Source organism: Spinacia oleracea, chromosome 4 (assembly GCF_020520425.1).
Source record: "Spinacia oleracea cultivar Varoflay chromosome 4, BTI_SOV_V1, whole genome shotgun sequence".
NCBI classification, from domain to species: Eukaryota; Viridiplantae; Streptophyta; class Magnoliopsida; order Caryophyllales; family Amaranthaceae; genus Spinacia; species Spinacia oleracea.
In genome coordinates this window covers 93,033,507-93,049,049 of record NC_079490.1, presented here as the reverse complement: position 1 = coordinate 93,049,049, position 15,543 = coordinate 93,033,507, and the positions used below count along the sequence as shown (strand labels likewise).

At 40.1% G+C, this 15,543-nt stretch overlaps 1 non-coding gene across 1 annotated transcript; it reads right to left on the bottom strand.

Moving 5' to 3' along the window:
* Positions 1-618: 618 nt before the first annotated feature.
* LOC130460353 (small nucleolar RNA R71) lies at positions 619-721 on the bottom strand. Its single transcript, XR_008920242.1, has one exon. It is a non-coding gene; the product is annotated as a small nucleolar RNA R71 (small nucleolar RNA).
* Positions 722-15,543: the final 14,822 nt, after the last annotated feature.

The window sequence follows — 15,543 nt, the reverse complement described above, 5'->3', positions numbered from 1 at the left end:
AAATACAAAAACATTGCATTCTTGCTTAGCTTTCTTTTCCTTGGCAATACTCACGGTTTTCTTGAGTTTGAATGCTTGATAGGGGTCGTGCTCGTCAAAGGACTCTCCATCCTCTTGACCTTGAATTGGAGAGGACACTAAGGAGACTAAGGGGTGTTCGAACTAGCTCATCGAGCCACAACCGGTTCGAGTCGTTGAGTGTTGTTGTGGAACAAGAAGAGAGTGAGCAAGCTATTGGGACTATGGCGCTCCCGGTTAAGAACTTGGGAATAACGGGGGCATTTGAAGCAACATGCGGTATCCAAGCACCCACAACTAGTGCTAACAACTACGAGATCAAACCCGCTTTGATCAACTTGGTTCAAAGCCATCCTTTTTGTGGGAAGAGCAACGAGTCACCTCACGAGCACCTCAAACAATTCGAGCACTATTGTGACACAATCAAACACAATGGTGTTACATCGGACTACGTAAGGTTGACCTTTTTTCGTTTCTCTCTACTTGGGCGAGCTAGTGATTGGCTTGACAAGGAGGTCAAGCCCAACTCACTTCGCACTTGGAACGAGGTGACTAGTGCCTTTTTGAGAAAGTTTTACTCGCATGAAAAGACGGCGGAATATCTCCACAAAATCCAATCTTTTGAGCAAAGGCGAGACGAATCACTTTTCGAAGCTTGGGATCGTTTTAAAGAGTACCAAAGGGAATGCCCTCATCATGGGATCCCTAAGTGGTTGTTACTTCAAACCTTCTACTTGGGGTTGAGCCCAAGTTCAAAGACAATGCTAGATGCGGGCGCGGGAGGTCCCATCATGAACAAGACCGAATATCAAATTGAAGAGGTAGTTGAGGACGTGGTCCAAAATTATCAAGCTTGGCACGTTGGTGCAAGAGACTATGACGGCAAGGGAAGGAATGATGATGGTAATGGACCGGTTTATGCTATGGAGAAAGCTAGGATCATTGAGAAGCTTAGCTCGAGGTTGGAGAAACTTGAGACCACGCCAAGCCAACCACCATCACCATCTACAATTCTACCTCCTTCGGCCACTCTTCTCACTAAGGGGAAGAGAAAGGTTAGTTCCTATGACACTATGCCTCCGGGCACTTCTTTTTATGATAATTGCCAAGATTATGGTCACTTCCCCAATGCATGCCCCTTGGTTCATAATGTGTCTTTTATGGATTATGGCCCTTTGTATGAAGGTGATTTTGATATGGAATTTGCTCATGCCTTGAATGAGAGATCTAGAAACGATAACCCCAACAATCATAATTTTGCTAGGCAACCTAGAGGGCCCCCTATGTATGGTTCCCACCAAGGCTATGGCCAAGGAAGTGGGTATAATAGCCAAGGCTGAGGTGGGTATAGAGCGCAAGGCTATCAAGGCCAAGCACCCTATGGTCAATCTCAAGGTTTTGGCAATCAAGGCCAATACAATCAAGTTAGTTATAATCCCAACCATCAAGGTGAAGGGGGTTATAACTACTCTTATGGGCAATTTAGGGGTGCCTCTAGTAGGGGTTATCCATTGAACTCGGGAGGTCCATATGGTGTGTCTCAATTACCACCTCCAGGCTTCAATGGACCAAGGATCTTTGGCAACCAATATCAACCAAACCTTAGTGGTTATGGCAATGCACCTCCACCACTCCCGCCTCTGAAGTCTAATCTTGAGGCTCTCATGGAGTCGTTTGTGCGGGCACAAGCCAAGAAGAATGTCTAGTTTGAGGATGGATTCAAGCAATCCAATACTCACTTGAAGATGATTGAAACCCAATTAGCTCAACTTGCTAATACCATTAAGGAACATCATGTGCATGCTAGTCTCTCACCCCAAAGTCAAGTTCCAAAGAAAATGAATTCCATAGTGACAAGGAGTGGGAGAATTTTAGATGATGTTCCTAGAGCTAATAAGATTTCTAAGTCCAATGGGAAGGATCAAGAGGGAGTCGTTGAGTCTAGCGACAATGATGTGGTAGAAGAGGAGCCTCCCATCGATGATATGGGAGATACTCCTATACCAAAAGAGGCAACTCTTCTACCTCTCCCCACTCCTAAACTTCCCTACCCCCAAAGATTCATAAGGCACAAGTTAGATGTGCAATTCTCAAAATTCCTTGATGTTCTTCAAAAATTTCATATCACTATCCCCTTTACGGATGCGTTGAAACAAATGCCAACCTACTCAAGATTAAGAAATCTTGAGTGGGAAGCGAGATTGTGACGTAAAGGAGACGATGAACCTCACCGAAAATTGTAGTGTTATTATTCTTAACCAAATGCCACCCAAACTCAAAGACGCAGATAGTTTTTCAATCCCTTGTGCTATTAAGACTCTTGAAATAAGCAATGCTTTGTGTGATTTGGGTGCTAGTCTTAGTCTAATGCCTTATTCGGTGTATACCAAGCTTGAAGATGGTGATCTTGTCCCAACCAACATTACATTGCAAGTTGCCGACCGTTCGGTCAAATACCCTATTGGCAAGATTGAGGATGTACCCTTGAGAGTTGGTGGATTTGTGATCCCCGTCGATTTTGTGGTCCTAGACATAGATGAGGACGTGCATGTCCCCATTATTCTTTGTCGCCCATTTTTTTCCACGGCGGGGGGCCATTATTGATGTCAAGCAAGGGAAAATTACTTTGAAAGTTGGGAAGGATAGTTTGTTTTTTGCTTGAACAAGGCCATGAGTTATCCTAATTCTACTAATGAGAAATGTTTCTTGGTCGACTCTTTTGATCCCTTAGTGTATGACATGCATGAGCACTTGCTCACTACTAACGATCCACTTGAGAGTGCTCTTTTGAATAGAGAAAGCCTAGGTGATTTAGGGGTTGAAAGGGCCAACTACAAGGAACTATTGGATTCTACCTCACCTTGCGCTCAATCGGAGCAATGCTTGATTATGCTTGATCGAAATGAAGCTTCGGATAATCATGAATGCCGAATTGGTAAGGAAGCTCCTAAGGTAGAGCTAAAACCTCTACCTTCGAGCTTAAGGTACGTCTTTCTCGGTCCAAATTCTTCTTACCCCGTTATTATCAACTCTTCTTTGAACGACGAGCAAGTGCTCAAGCTCACTAATGTTTTGAAACGTCATCAAAGGGATTTGGGATACACCATTGATGATTTTAAAGGTGTTAGCCCAACACTATGCATGCATCATATCGAGCTTGAGGACGATGCCGTCCCACATCGTAAAAGGCAAAGAAAACTTAATCCACCTATGGGAGAGGTGGTTAAGAAGGAAATCATGAAACTTTTGGCGGCCGGGATTATCTATCCTATTTCAAATAGTTGATGGGTATCCCCGGTCCATGTTGTCCCCAAGACGGGTGGGATGACAGTAGTGAAGAATGCACATGGAGAACTCATTTCCACCCGGACCGTAACCGGGTGGCGCATGTGTATCGACTATCGCCAACTCAATCTTTCTACAAAAAAGGACCACTTTCCTTTACCAGTTATTGATAAAATGCTTGAACGGCTAACCAAACACAAGTATTTTACCTTTCTTGATGGGTATTCCAGGTTTTTCCAAATTCCCATAAACCCGGAAGACCAAGAGAAAACTACATTTACTTGCCCTTATGGGACATTTGCCTATAGGAGGATGCCTTTCGGGCTTTGCAGTTTAGGGTTATCACTCTTCAAGAAGATCATCTTTCCGCGTTTTGGGGTTCCTAGGGCTTTGATTAGTGATGGGGGATCCCATTTTGCCCATGGTAAGTTCAAGGCTCTCTTGCGGAAGTATGGTGTTAGTCACAAAGTTGGTGTGGGCTATCATCCTCAAACTAGAGGCCAAGTGGAAGTCACCAATAGGGAGATCAAGTCTATTTTAGAAAAGTCGGTTGCCAAGAACCGCAAGGATTGGTCCATCAAACTTGATGACGCCTTATGGGCGTATAGAACGGCTTTCAAAATGCCGATTGGGATGACTCCTTACAAACTTGTTTATGGCAAGAATTGCCACTTGCCGGTGGAGCTTGAGCACAAGGCCATGTGGGCCATCAAAACTTTGAATTTCGAGCTCACTAGTGCGGGTGAGCGGTGCTTGCTCGACCTCCATGAGCTAGAGGAGCTCCGCATGAATGCCTATGACTCGGCGAGCATTTACAAAGCCCGTTCTAAAAAATATCATGACGCCAAGATCGAAAAGAGAGAGTTCAAGGAGGGGGAGAAGGTCCTCCTTTATAACTCCCGCTTGAAGTTGTTCCCGGGAAAACTCAAATCCCGGTGGAGCGGTCCATTCGATGTTGTTCGGGGTCTTCCCCCATGGTGCAATCGAGATTCAGAATGATGATTTCGGGTCCTTCAAAGTGAATGGGCATCGGCTCAAGCACTATTACTTGGGAGACTCTATTGGCTCTTTTTCTTCCTTGGACCTCAAAGACCCCGATGAGTTTGGGGGGATTCGTCAAGCTATTGACGTTAAACTAGGGCTTCCGGGAGGCACCCTGCGGCTTCTATGCATGATTTTGGTATGGGTTTTATTGATGTGAGTTCATGCTTTCAACCAATGCCTTGTTCGTCGATATTTTGGTGAGTTTGGTTTGGTTTTTACCGGTTCTTTGCGGGACTTGCTCCCACGACATTTCCGGTAACATCCTTCTATCTCCCTTGCATTCTTTGGGACGGGCATATTGCATTTGGGGCATTTGGTTGGATGGGTAGCTGTGCCCCTCCTTGCTTAGTTTTAGGCCTTGAGGACATGGCCTAATTCTAGCTTGGGGGGAGTTTTGTTGTGTAGTTGCCTATTAGTTTCTTTGTTTTTATTTTGATTTAGTTTGATTTAGTTTGATTTTAGTTTCTTTTCTTTTTGTTTGTTTTGTTTATTTCTTTTTGTTTTCCTTTTTGGTGTGTTTTCTTTTTTTCTTCCTTTTTCTTTCTTTTTCTTTCTTTTTCCTTTCTAGGTTTTCTTAGGCAACATTCTTGATTTGGGCAAATAAAATTGGAACTTGTAGACTAGAATGCTTTTATTCCTCATTGGTAGATGTTTACACGGTTTTTAATGTCTTGAGTCGAATCTAGGATTTAGGTGTTAAGAAAGTTGGTTGAACTTTGGGTAGCATGTGTCTTGAACCCTTGGCTTGTGGTAAGATGGTGTCGATCTCTCTAGTGACTTGAAACCGGAGAGAGTGGTATTTGCTCCCATGTGAGGTTCATGTTCAAATTAGCCCAAACACATATACATATATTGAGTGGCATGGATCCTTAGCATTGACTTTCTTATCTCCCGAATTTGACTATTTCCTTCCCGAGACCGCGACCGAACTACTTTAGGGGACGATAGAGGCATTTCTTTCCGTGACTATTTTTCTTTTTAGTTTAGGACTTTATTTTCTATTTTTCTCATATATTTTTTTTTGCATTTTCCCCCTTGCTAGCCATTTGAGCCTTGCCCCTTCATTTCTTATGAGCACAATACAAGCCTAATAGCCTTTGTTTTGTTTTCACCCTTAGAAGTGATAGTGAAGCTTTGTGTTATGATGCTTGAGGTTTTGAATGAATATGCAAAGTTGAGGAATGATTGTTATTGGTATGAATGGCATTGTTTGGGAAATATGTTGTATATAGTGAATAAATGATGCATAAGCAAAATGAGAAAGTAAAGTTTTGAAAAAAGCCAAAAATAGAGAAAAACAAGGCATGAGAAAAGTTTCAATTGAAACACAAAAAAAAGAGAAAATCAAATCAAGAAAAGTGCAAAAAGAGTTGTAGTTTAGAATAGTTGTTGAATAAGCTTGGGGGCACCCCAAATAAGTGGTATGAGTTTGTTTTTGGTTCGATTTTCTTGAGTTGAGTTCTATCATTGCGCTTCACTTTAGGTATGAGCACCAAATTACCAAATTTGTTCCACACCTTACCCCTAGCCTACGTTACACCCTAAAAAGTCCTCTTGACCCTTTTGAGTTGAGTCATTGTCGGTGGAGGGAGGATTTGGTCAAGTTTATGGAATGAGATTGTCATGCTAAGATGTCGGGTAGCCTAATCTTGTTTTCTTCGGCGCCTTCGCGGTTTCTCGAGACGCTATTCTCAAGGGTGGAAAGGATCTAGAGATTTGACGTGGTATGCTCGGTTGAAGGGGAATTGATTAGTGTTCACCCTTAGTTCGCTTTGCTTGGCACTTGAATCTTTCACTCGACTTAGGACATTAGTTAGCGTGTACTCATTTATTTGATTGGTAATATTAGTGTTCTTTTATACTCGTTCCATAATCAAGGCCCTATCTTGGATTTTGTAGTTTAATTTTGCTTTCTTTTCTTTTCTTTTCTTTTCTTTTCTTTTTCTTTTCTTTCCTTCTTTTCTTCGTTTGTTTTTCATTTTTTAGGTCTTGCCTTGATTAGGTTTGTTAGATTTTTTGTTTTTGTCGGTTTTTAGAATTTGAATAGTTGCTTATTCTTCCCTAATTGAGTTTAGTTTGCTAGGGACTAGCAAACGCTAAGCTTGGGGGAGTTTGCTGAGCAACATTTATGTCGCTCTTACATTAGGATTTTATGTTAGTTTGTTATGCTTTTTTATAGTTTTTACAACTTTTTGTGTGATTTTTATAAATTTCGTTCCATCTTATTCTTTATAGGTGATTATGATGAAAAGTGATGGAAAACAAGTAGAATTGAGCCAAAACAGGGCTTGTGCGATCGAGTGGTTACTTGTGCGCCCGAACAGAGGAGTGCAACTGAACATTAAGGAATATCCAGTTTTGTGCGACCAAACGTCTCTTTTTGTTCGGTCGCACAAATTGGATTTTGGAGACAGAATGCCTTAAAAATGGAAAACGACCGCACAGGTCTTTCTGTTCGACCGCACAAAAGTTGTTCGCCCACACAGGTCTTTCTGTTCGACCGAATCAAACTGCAAAGGAGATATGAGCCAAAGAAACACCATTCGACCGAACTGGATTTCTCGTTCGGTCGCACATGACGAAGGAATTGTTCTTCGCTGCCTTCCCTCGCACAGGATTAAATTTGGTCGAACAGGTTCTCTTTTGTTCGGTCGCACAGAGGGTATGTGCGACCGAATGGCTGTGCGGGTGATAGGGTGTTTTTCCATTGTTGATAGATTAACACCTCACCAAACAAAATTTATAGAACCGCTAGACTAACCAACTATATGAACTATAGTGGCAAGTATAGGGATCGTCCCAAAGAAACGGTGGTTATCGAGTTTAGAGTCAAGCTAGTTCGAACAAGAATTTGGTTTGAGTTATCGCTAAGAAACTAAAACTAACAATTAAACTAGATTGAATCAAGGAAGGGAAACGTTAGGGAGTTGGGGATATGCTAGGGAAATCGGGGGAAATAAACTACCATCTAATAATTATGAATGATGTAATGACATAGCACATAGGGGAATGAAATCAAATGACGTGCTCGCCACCTCTCGGATGGAGCACGCGAAGCAACCTAGCCTATAGAAGAGCTTTCGCATAGTCCTAAGCTACATAAGCTTGCATATAATAGGAACTATCATTCACTTGCATGAATTAGGCCCACAATGTATTGCCAAACCTAAATCATACATTCCAATCTAATCCAATCAACTAGAATTTGTAACTACTACTCAATTGGTCATGGAAAATCCTAGCACTAAATCAATTTAATCACATCAATCATTCATCAATTCAATCATCTATTTCCCCTAATTAAGCCCCTAGATTCTCCCCTTTCCCTAACCTAATTCTACTCACTAATCATTCTACAAATCAAGAAATCTATTAATACTAGGCTAGCAAGCATGAAATTGAAGGAATAAGAGGAGAGAATCAAAGACTAGAACAATCAATTGAACAATCAACAAGAGAATTAAATATCAAAGTAACTAAATGAAATCAAGGAGAATTCAAGAATTAATGGAATTGAAGAACAATCAACAATCAAAACAAAAGCAAGAATTTAGAAATTGAATTGAATTGCACAAAATAGAAGAAGAGTTAAGAAGAATTACAAATTGATGCTTCAATGGAGGAGAGTTTCTCTCTCTAGAACACTAGCTTGAAGAGCAAACCTTCTAAAACTTCCTAAATTCTATTTCTGAAATTAACTAACTAAAAAAAATAAAGAAAATTCTATTTATATTAACCCCTAAAATTGAGAAGTTTAAACTCGAAAAGGGAATCCCGCGCAGCCGTGCGAACGGGCATACCCAGATGTGATCGCATCAGTGCGAGCGGGCTGTGGTTCAGTGCGAGCGAGCTCAGCAACGAATTTTCTTTGTCGACCCATGCAATCATGCCCACAAGTCGTGCGATCGCACGGGCCTGACTTGGCCAAATTCTCAGAAATCTTCATGTGCTCGCACGGAAATTCAGTGCGAGCCCACCAAAAATCCGTGCGAGCGAGCTCTTCTTCTGTGCGGCCGCATGAAATCCCAAATAGTTCCTGCATCGTTTTTTCGATTTCGTGCAAACACACGATCTGGGAGCACGAGCGCACAAGCCTGCTTGACTTTGGAGGCAAAGCTGCTGACCCGTGCGAACACACAGAAATTCTGTGCGATCGCACGGGCTTATTTCGAGCATTCTTCAAGTGTTTTCCATCATTTCCAACATTTTTACCTGAAAAGTTCATAGATGGAATAAGGGGATAAAAAAGCAACAAAACTATACAAAACTATCAAAAAGCATAATAAAATCCTATAAAATCCTAGGCCTAGAGCGACATAAATGCCGCTCATCAGCGGGCTGCATATTTTCGAATTCCGGCTTCTATTTGGGGAAACTTATAAATAGATTTTTCATTTATTTTATTTTGTGTAGAATTTTAGTTTACATTTTTAGAATCCAAAAATAGATTTTCAGCATTTCTAGAGAGAGAAAGTCTCCTCCATTGAAGCATCAAGTTGTAATTTCCTAAACTCTTCTTCTAATTTCTTGCAATTCAATTCAATTTCTTACTTCTTGCTTTTGTTTTGATTTTTTATTGCTCTTTAATTCCTTTAATTCTTGAATTCTTCTTACTTTTACTTTAGTTACTTTGATTCTTAATTCTCTAGTTGATTGTTCAATTGATTGTTCTACTCTTTGATTCTCTCTTCCTAATCTTTCAATTTCATGCTTGCTAGTCTAGAATTAATGAATTTCTTAATTTTTAAAATGATTAGTGAGTAGAATTAGGTTAGGGAAAGGGGAGAATCTAGGGGCTTAATTATGGGAAATTGATGATTGATTGTTGATTGATTAATGTGATTAAATATGATTTGGTGATAGGATATCCATGCTTAATTGAGTGGTAGTTGCAAATGCTATTCGATTAGATTCAATTTGAAGCATAGGTTAGGTTTGGCAAGAGATTGTGAGCCTATCTTGTGTAAGCAAGTAGTTGAGCCTATTATATGCAAGTTAGTTTAGTCTAGGATTAGGCGAAAGCTCTTCCGTAGACTAGACGCTTAGCGTACCCCATCCGTGAGGTGGCGGGTTCGTCATTTGATGCTATTTGCCTATTTGCCAAGTCGTTGCATGATCGTCATTGCTAGATAGTTTAGTCATTTCCCCCGATTCCCCTAGCCTATCCCCTACTCTCTAACGTTTCCTTTTCTTGATTCAAATTCGCATAATTGTTAGTCTTAGTTTCTTAGTGATAATTCAAACTAAACTTCTTGTTCGAATTAGCTTGACATCTAAACTCGATAACCACCGTTTCTGTGGGAGTATATGGATATCATTAATTCCTAAATTAATTATATCTAATTTAAGAATGGTGAGAAATGTGAAACAACGAGAGAAACATAAGGAGATAATAGAATGTAGTTTCTATTTTTATTGTTTAGTTAATTATAGGAAACAAGATTGTCGGTGAAACAATGTAAACCATTGTTTAATTAGTTTTCTAATTCATTATAAATGTGTAGAAGTGTAATGTAAAATTTATTCAATACAATTCAACAATTCACATCATTAAAGCTTAGTTTAAGAAAAGATTATTTTTCTTACGTAACTTTATTATTTCCTTCATAAAGGGTTGTTTGTTTATTCACAAAATATTATTTATTTGTAAGGTATCGATTTCATATTATCTAGTAAAAGCCAAATTTCCGCTGCGAGCTCTAACAATTGGTATCAGAGCCAACATCAAAATATTAAGTGGTTAAATTTTTTTATTTTGAAAATATTTTTATAATGGCTTGTACTAGTGGAACGGTAAAAGTTGGGAAATATGAAATTGAAAAGTTCAATGGGAAAAATGATTTTTCCTATTGGAGGATGCAAATGAAAAATTTACTAATTTCGCAAAAGCTACACAAAGCGCTAGCGGGAAAAGAACAAAAACCCGGAGATATGAAGGATGGGGGTTGGGAAGAGTTAGATCTTGAAGCACGAGCAACAATAATCTTGTGCCTTGAGAGGGATGTTGCATTCTTGGTAAATGAAGAAGCAACGGCTGCTGGCGTGTGGGAAAAGTTAGAGACAAATTTCATGACGAAAACTCTAACGAACAGGATCTATCTAAAATCCAAATTGTATACATGCAAGATGGAAGAAGGCACCTCAATTCGGGAGTATATCAATAAGTTTGATAGGATTATATCAGACTTAAAGGATATAGATGTGAAGATAGAAAAGGAAGACCAAGCGCTCATGTTATTACTTTCATTACCAAAGTCCTATGAAAATCTAGTTTAAACATTGATGCTTGTGGGTGATACTCTAACCATGGATGAAACTAGAACATCACTTTTAGCGGATGATCTTTGAAAGGTTGCTACAAGTGGGATGATGTCTAGCAGTGGAGGAGAATACAGGGAACAAGCTCAGGGATTGTTTACAACTAGAGGAAGGACTAATGAAAGAGGAAGAGGCAAGGGAGGAAAGTCTAGACCAAAATCTAGAACTCTTGCGGAAAGACCATGTTTCAAATGTGGTGAGCTTGGTCATTTTAAAGTAAATTTCCAAATAAGAGGGCTACATTCAAGAGGTCGGACAACAACAACAATTACAGAGGAAAACAACAAGAAAAACAAGAGGCAAGTTTTGTCTCAAATGACGAGGAAGATTATTGTTACTCCGTATCAGAACAATGCACTGAAATATCTGGTAAGTGGATGCTTGATTCAGGAGCATCACACCATATGTGCCCAAACAGAAAGTGGTTTACAACTTATCAAAGTTTGGACGGTGGCACGGTTTTGATGGGAAAAGATCATGCTTGCAAGACTGTCGGGTTAGGTACTATCCGAATCAAGATGCATGATGGAACAATAATAACCTTGAAGGATGTGAGACACATCCCAGATTTACGGAAAAACCTTATTTCTCTTGGGTTATTAGAGAAAAATGGTTACAAAATATCCATGGAAAATGGAGTATTAAAAGTTGTTCGTGGTTCCTTGGTAGTAATGAAGGGGATTCGTTACGGTAATCTTTATCCTCTTTTGGGCACAACTGTTAAAGGTGATTTAGCAGTTGGATTCAGTGGAAGTAAAGACCAAATAGAATGCACTAGGATATGGCACATGCGCCTTGGGCATATGTCGGAAAAAGGTTTATCATTGCTTTGCGGACAAGGTTTGTTGAAGAACATGAAGAAACCACAAATGGAATTTTGTGAACATTGTGTGTATGGAAAAGCACACAGGGTAAAGTTCTCTACAAGCAAGCACAAAAGCAGATGGTTGTTAGACTATGTGCATACGGATGTTTGGGGTCCGGCTAAAGTCTCTTCCAAGGGTGGTTCCAGGTACTTTGTTACATTTGTTGATGATCATTCTAGATATGCTTGGATTTATTTTCTGAAGCATAAGAATGAGGTATTCGACATTTTCAAGCGGTGGAGAGCAATGGTTGAGAACAGAACGGGTCGAAAGATAAAAACTGTACGGTCTGATAACGATACAGAGTACACAGAGGGATCTTTCAAGGAGTTTTCTGATCAGGAAGGCATTGTAAGACACTGGACAGTCAGAGACACACCACAACAGAATAGAGTCGCGGAAAGACTGAATCGTACACTACTTGAGAAGGCTAGGTGTATGCGCTCTAATTCTGGTTTAGGCAAGGAATGGTGGGCAGAGTCGGTTGCTACAGCTTGTTATATAGTGAATCGATCACCACATTCTTATTTAGATGGAGACACACCTCATAGGGTGTGGTCAGGGGAACATGCAGATTACAAGAGACTTAGAGTCTTCGGGTCCACAGCTTATTATCATGTCAAAAATAACAAGCTTGATGAAAGAGCCAAGAAAGCAATATTCTTGGGGTATCCCAAAGGCGTTAATGGCTATCGTCTTTGGAGTATAGAGGATTCTAAATTCGTAATCAGCAGGGATGTGACATTTGATGATAGATCTATGATAGCTTTACCCAAAGTTATGGTGTCAAATAATGGTGATGTCGGGACTACTTCAAATAATCAAGTGGTGGAGATAGAATCTAGAGACCAAACAGATTCTAGTCATGTTCAGGTGGAGCATCCTGGTGTTAATCAAAATGATGAGGAGGATGATCTTGAACATGAGGAGATTCAACAGGAAAATGTACATGTGTTACAACAACATCAGCAGGAATCTTTGGCAACCACTAGGCCAAAGAGAAATTATAAATTAGTTCAGAAGTTTGGGTCAGACAAACCTCTGAGGCATTACGGGCAGGTTAACTTGGTAGAATATGCACTCTCGGTGGAGGATGATGAGCCGATCACCTTCAAACAAGCTATCAAAGACAAGGATAGAGAGAGTTGGTTGGTTGCTATGGAGGAAGAGATGCAATCTCTTCATAAAAACAAGACATGGGAGGTAGTCTCATTGCCCGTGGGAAAGACTGCTATTGGTTGTAAGTGGGTGTATAAAAGAAAAGAGGATCCTTCCAAGACCGATGGTATAAGATATAAGGCTAGGCTAGTGGCCAAGGGATTTGTACAGAAAGAAGGTGTTGATTACAATGAGATATTTTCTCCGGTGGTAAAACATGCTTCTATTCTGGTGCTATTAAGTCTCGTTGCTCTTGGTGATCTTGAGCTGGAACAACTTGATGTGAAGACAGCCTTCTTACACGGTGATTTGGATGAGGAAATCTATATGTATCAACCTGAGGGATACAAGGTTGAGGGTAAAGAAAGTTAGGTATGCCGCTTGAGGAAATCACTTTATGGATTGAAGCAATCTCCTCGGCAGTGGTACAAGCGATTTGATTCCTTTATGTTAAAGCAAGGGTTTTCTAGAAGTAATTATGATTGTTGTGTATAAATTCGTAAAATTCTTGGAGGTGATTATATTTATCTTCTATTGTATGTCGACGACATGCTTATTGCTTCAAAAAGCAAGGTGGAGATAAATATTTTAAAAACTCAACTTGGTGAAGAGTTTGAAACAAAAGATTTGGGCGCTGCAAAGAAAATACTAGGTATGGAGATTAGAAGAGAGAGATCAAATCGCAAATTATTCTTGAGCCAGAAAGGCTACATTGAGCGGGTTATTGAAAGGTTTGGAATGAAAAGTGCTAAGTCAGTGGTCGTAACTCCATTGGCTCCATATTTTAGACTCTCTAGTAAACAATCTCCCACTACAACGGAAGATAAGGCATACATGGATAATGTACCTTATGCTAGTGCAGTTGGCAGTTTAATGTACGCCATGGTGTGTACACATCCAGATATTTCACAAGCGGTTAGTGTTGTCAGTAGATTCATGGCGAATCCAGGAAAGGCACATTGCGAAGCTGTGAAATGGGTTTTAAGGTACTTAAAAGGTACTGTTGACACGGGTTTGTGCTTTGGTGGAGATATATGTCAGGTAAATGGTTTTGTTGATTCTGATTATGCCGGTGATCTAGATAATCGACGATCTACTACTGGTTACGTGTTTAAAATACACGGTGCTCCAGTTAGTTGGCGATCAATGTTACAGGCCACGGTGGCTCTATCTACTACAGAGGCCGAATACATGGCTTTGGCAGAAGGAGTCAAGGAAGCATTGTGGTTATGGGGACTTCTAGATGATTTGGGGTTGAAGCAGGAATGTGTGAATCTGAGTTGTGACAGCCAAAGTGCAATTCATTTGGCGAAGAATCAGGCTCATCATGCTCGTACCAAGCATATAGATGTGAGATATCATTTTGTTCGAGATGTCATAGAGGAAGGTAGTATGTCTCTTATGAAGGTGCATACAAATGAGAACCCGGCAGATATGTTAACCAAAGTTGTGTCAGGAAGCAAGTTCCAACATTGCTTGGAATTACTAAACATTGTCCCATGTTAGGCATTACATGGAAAGATAAAAGGAACTACGATTGGTTTGATCCCGGTCGAGGGTACGTAGGCAATCATTGTCAAAATGGTGCAACCGGATACGATACTATAATTTGTTCATCCAAAATTTGAATGTTTTCAAATTATGGACGAGGTGGAGAATTGTGGGAGTATATGGATATCATTAATTCCTAAATTAATTATATCTAATTTAAGAATGGTGAGAAATGTGAAACAACGAGAGAAACATAAGGAGATAATAGAATGTAGTTTCTATTTTTATTGTTTAGTTAATTATAGGAAACAAGATTGTCGGTGAAACAATGTAAACCATTGTTTAATTAGTTTTCTAATTCATTATAAATGTGTAGAAGTGTAATGTAAAATTTATTCAATACAATTCAACAATTCACATCATTAAAGCTTAGTTTAAGAAAAGATTATTTTTCTTACGTAACTTTATTATTTCCTTCATAAAGGTTTGTTTGTTTATTCACAAAATATTATTTATTTGTGAGGTATCGATTTCATATTATCTAGTAAAAGCCAAATTTCCGCTGCGAGCTCTAACAGTTTCTATGGGACGATCCCTATACTTGTCGCTATAGTTCATATGGCCGGTTCGTCTAGCGGTTTTATAAATTTTGTTTGGTGAGGTGTTGATCTTTCAACGACGGAAAAACACCCTATCAAAATGGGGCCGTTGCCAGGGAACGGTCGTTGTTAGTGAGTTTAGATGAGACTAGTTTATCATTAGAAAGTACAAAAACATTGCATTCTTGCTTAGCTTTCTTTTCCTTGACAATACTCACGGTTTTCTTGAGTTGGTATGCTTGATAGGGGTCGTGCTCGTCAAAGGACCCTCCATCCTCTTGACCTTGAATTGGAGAGGACACTAAGGATACTAACGCGTGTTCGAACTAGCTCATCGAGCCACAACCGGTTCGAATCGTTGAGTGTTGGTGTGGAACAAGAAGAGAGTGAGCAAGATATTGAGACTATGGCGCTCCCGATTAAGAACTTGGGAATACCGGGGGCATTTGAAGCAACATGCGGTATCCAAGCACCCACAACTAGTGCTAACAACTTCGAGATCAAACCCACTTTGATCAACTTGGTTCAAAGCCATCCTTTTCGTGGGAAGAGCAACGAGTCACCTCACGAGCACTATTGTGACACAATCAAGCACAATGGTGTTACATCGGACTACGTAAGGTTGACCTTGTTCCGTTTCTCTCTACTAGGGCGAGCTAGTGATTGGCTTGACAAGGAGGTCAAGCCCAACTCACTTCGCACTTGGAACGAGGTGACTAGTGCCTTTTTGAGAAAGTTTTACTCGCATGGAAAGACGGCGGAAT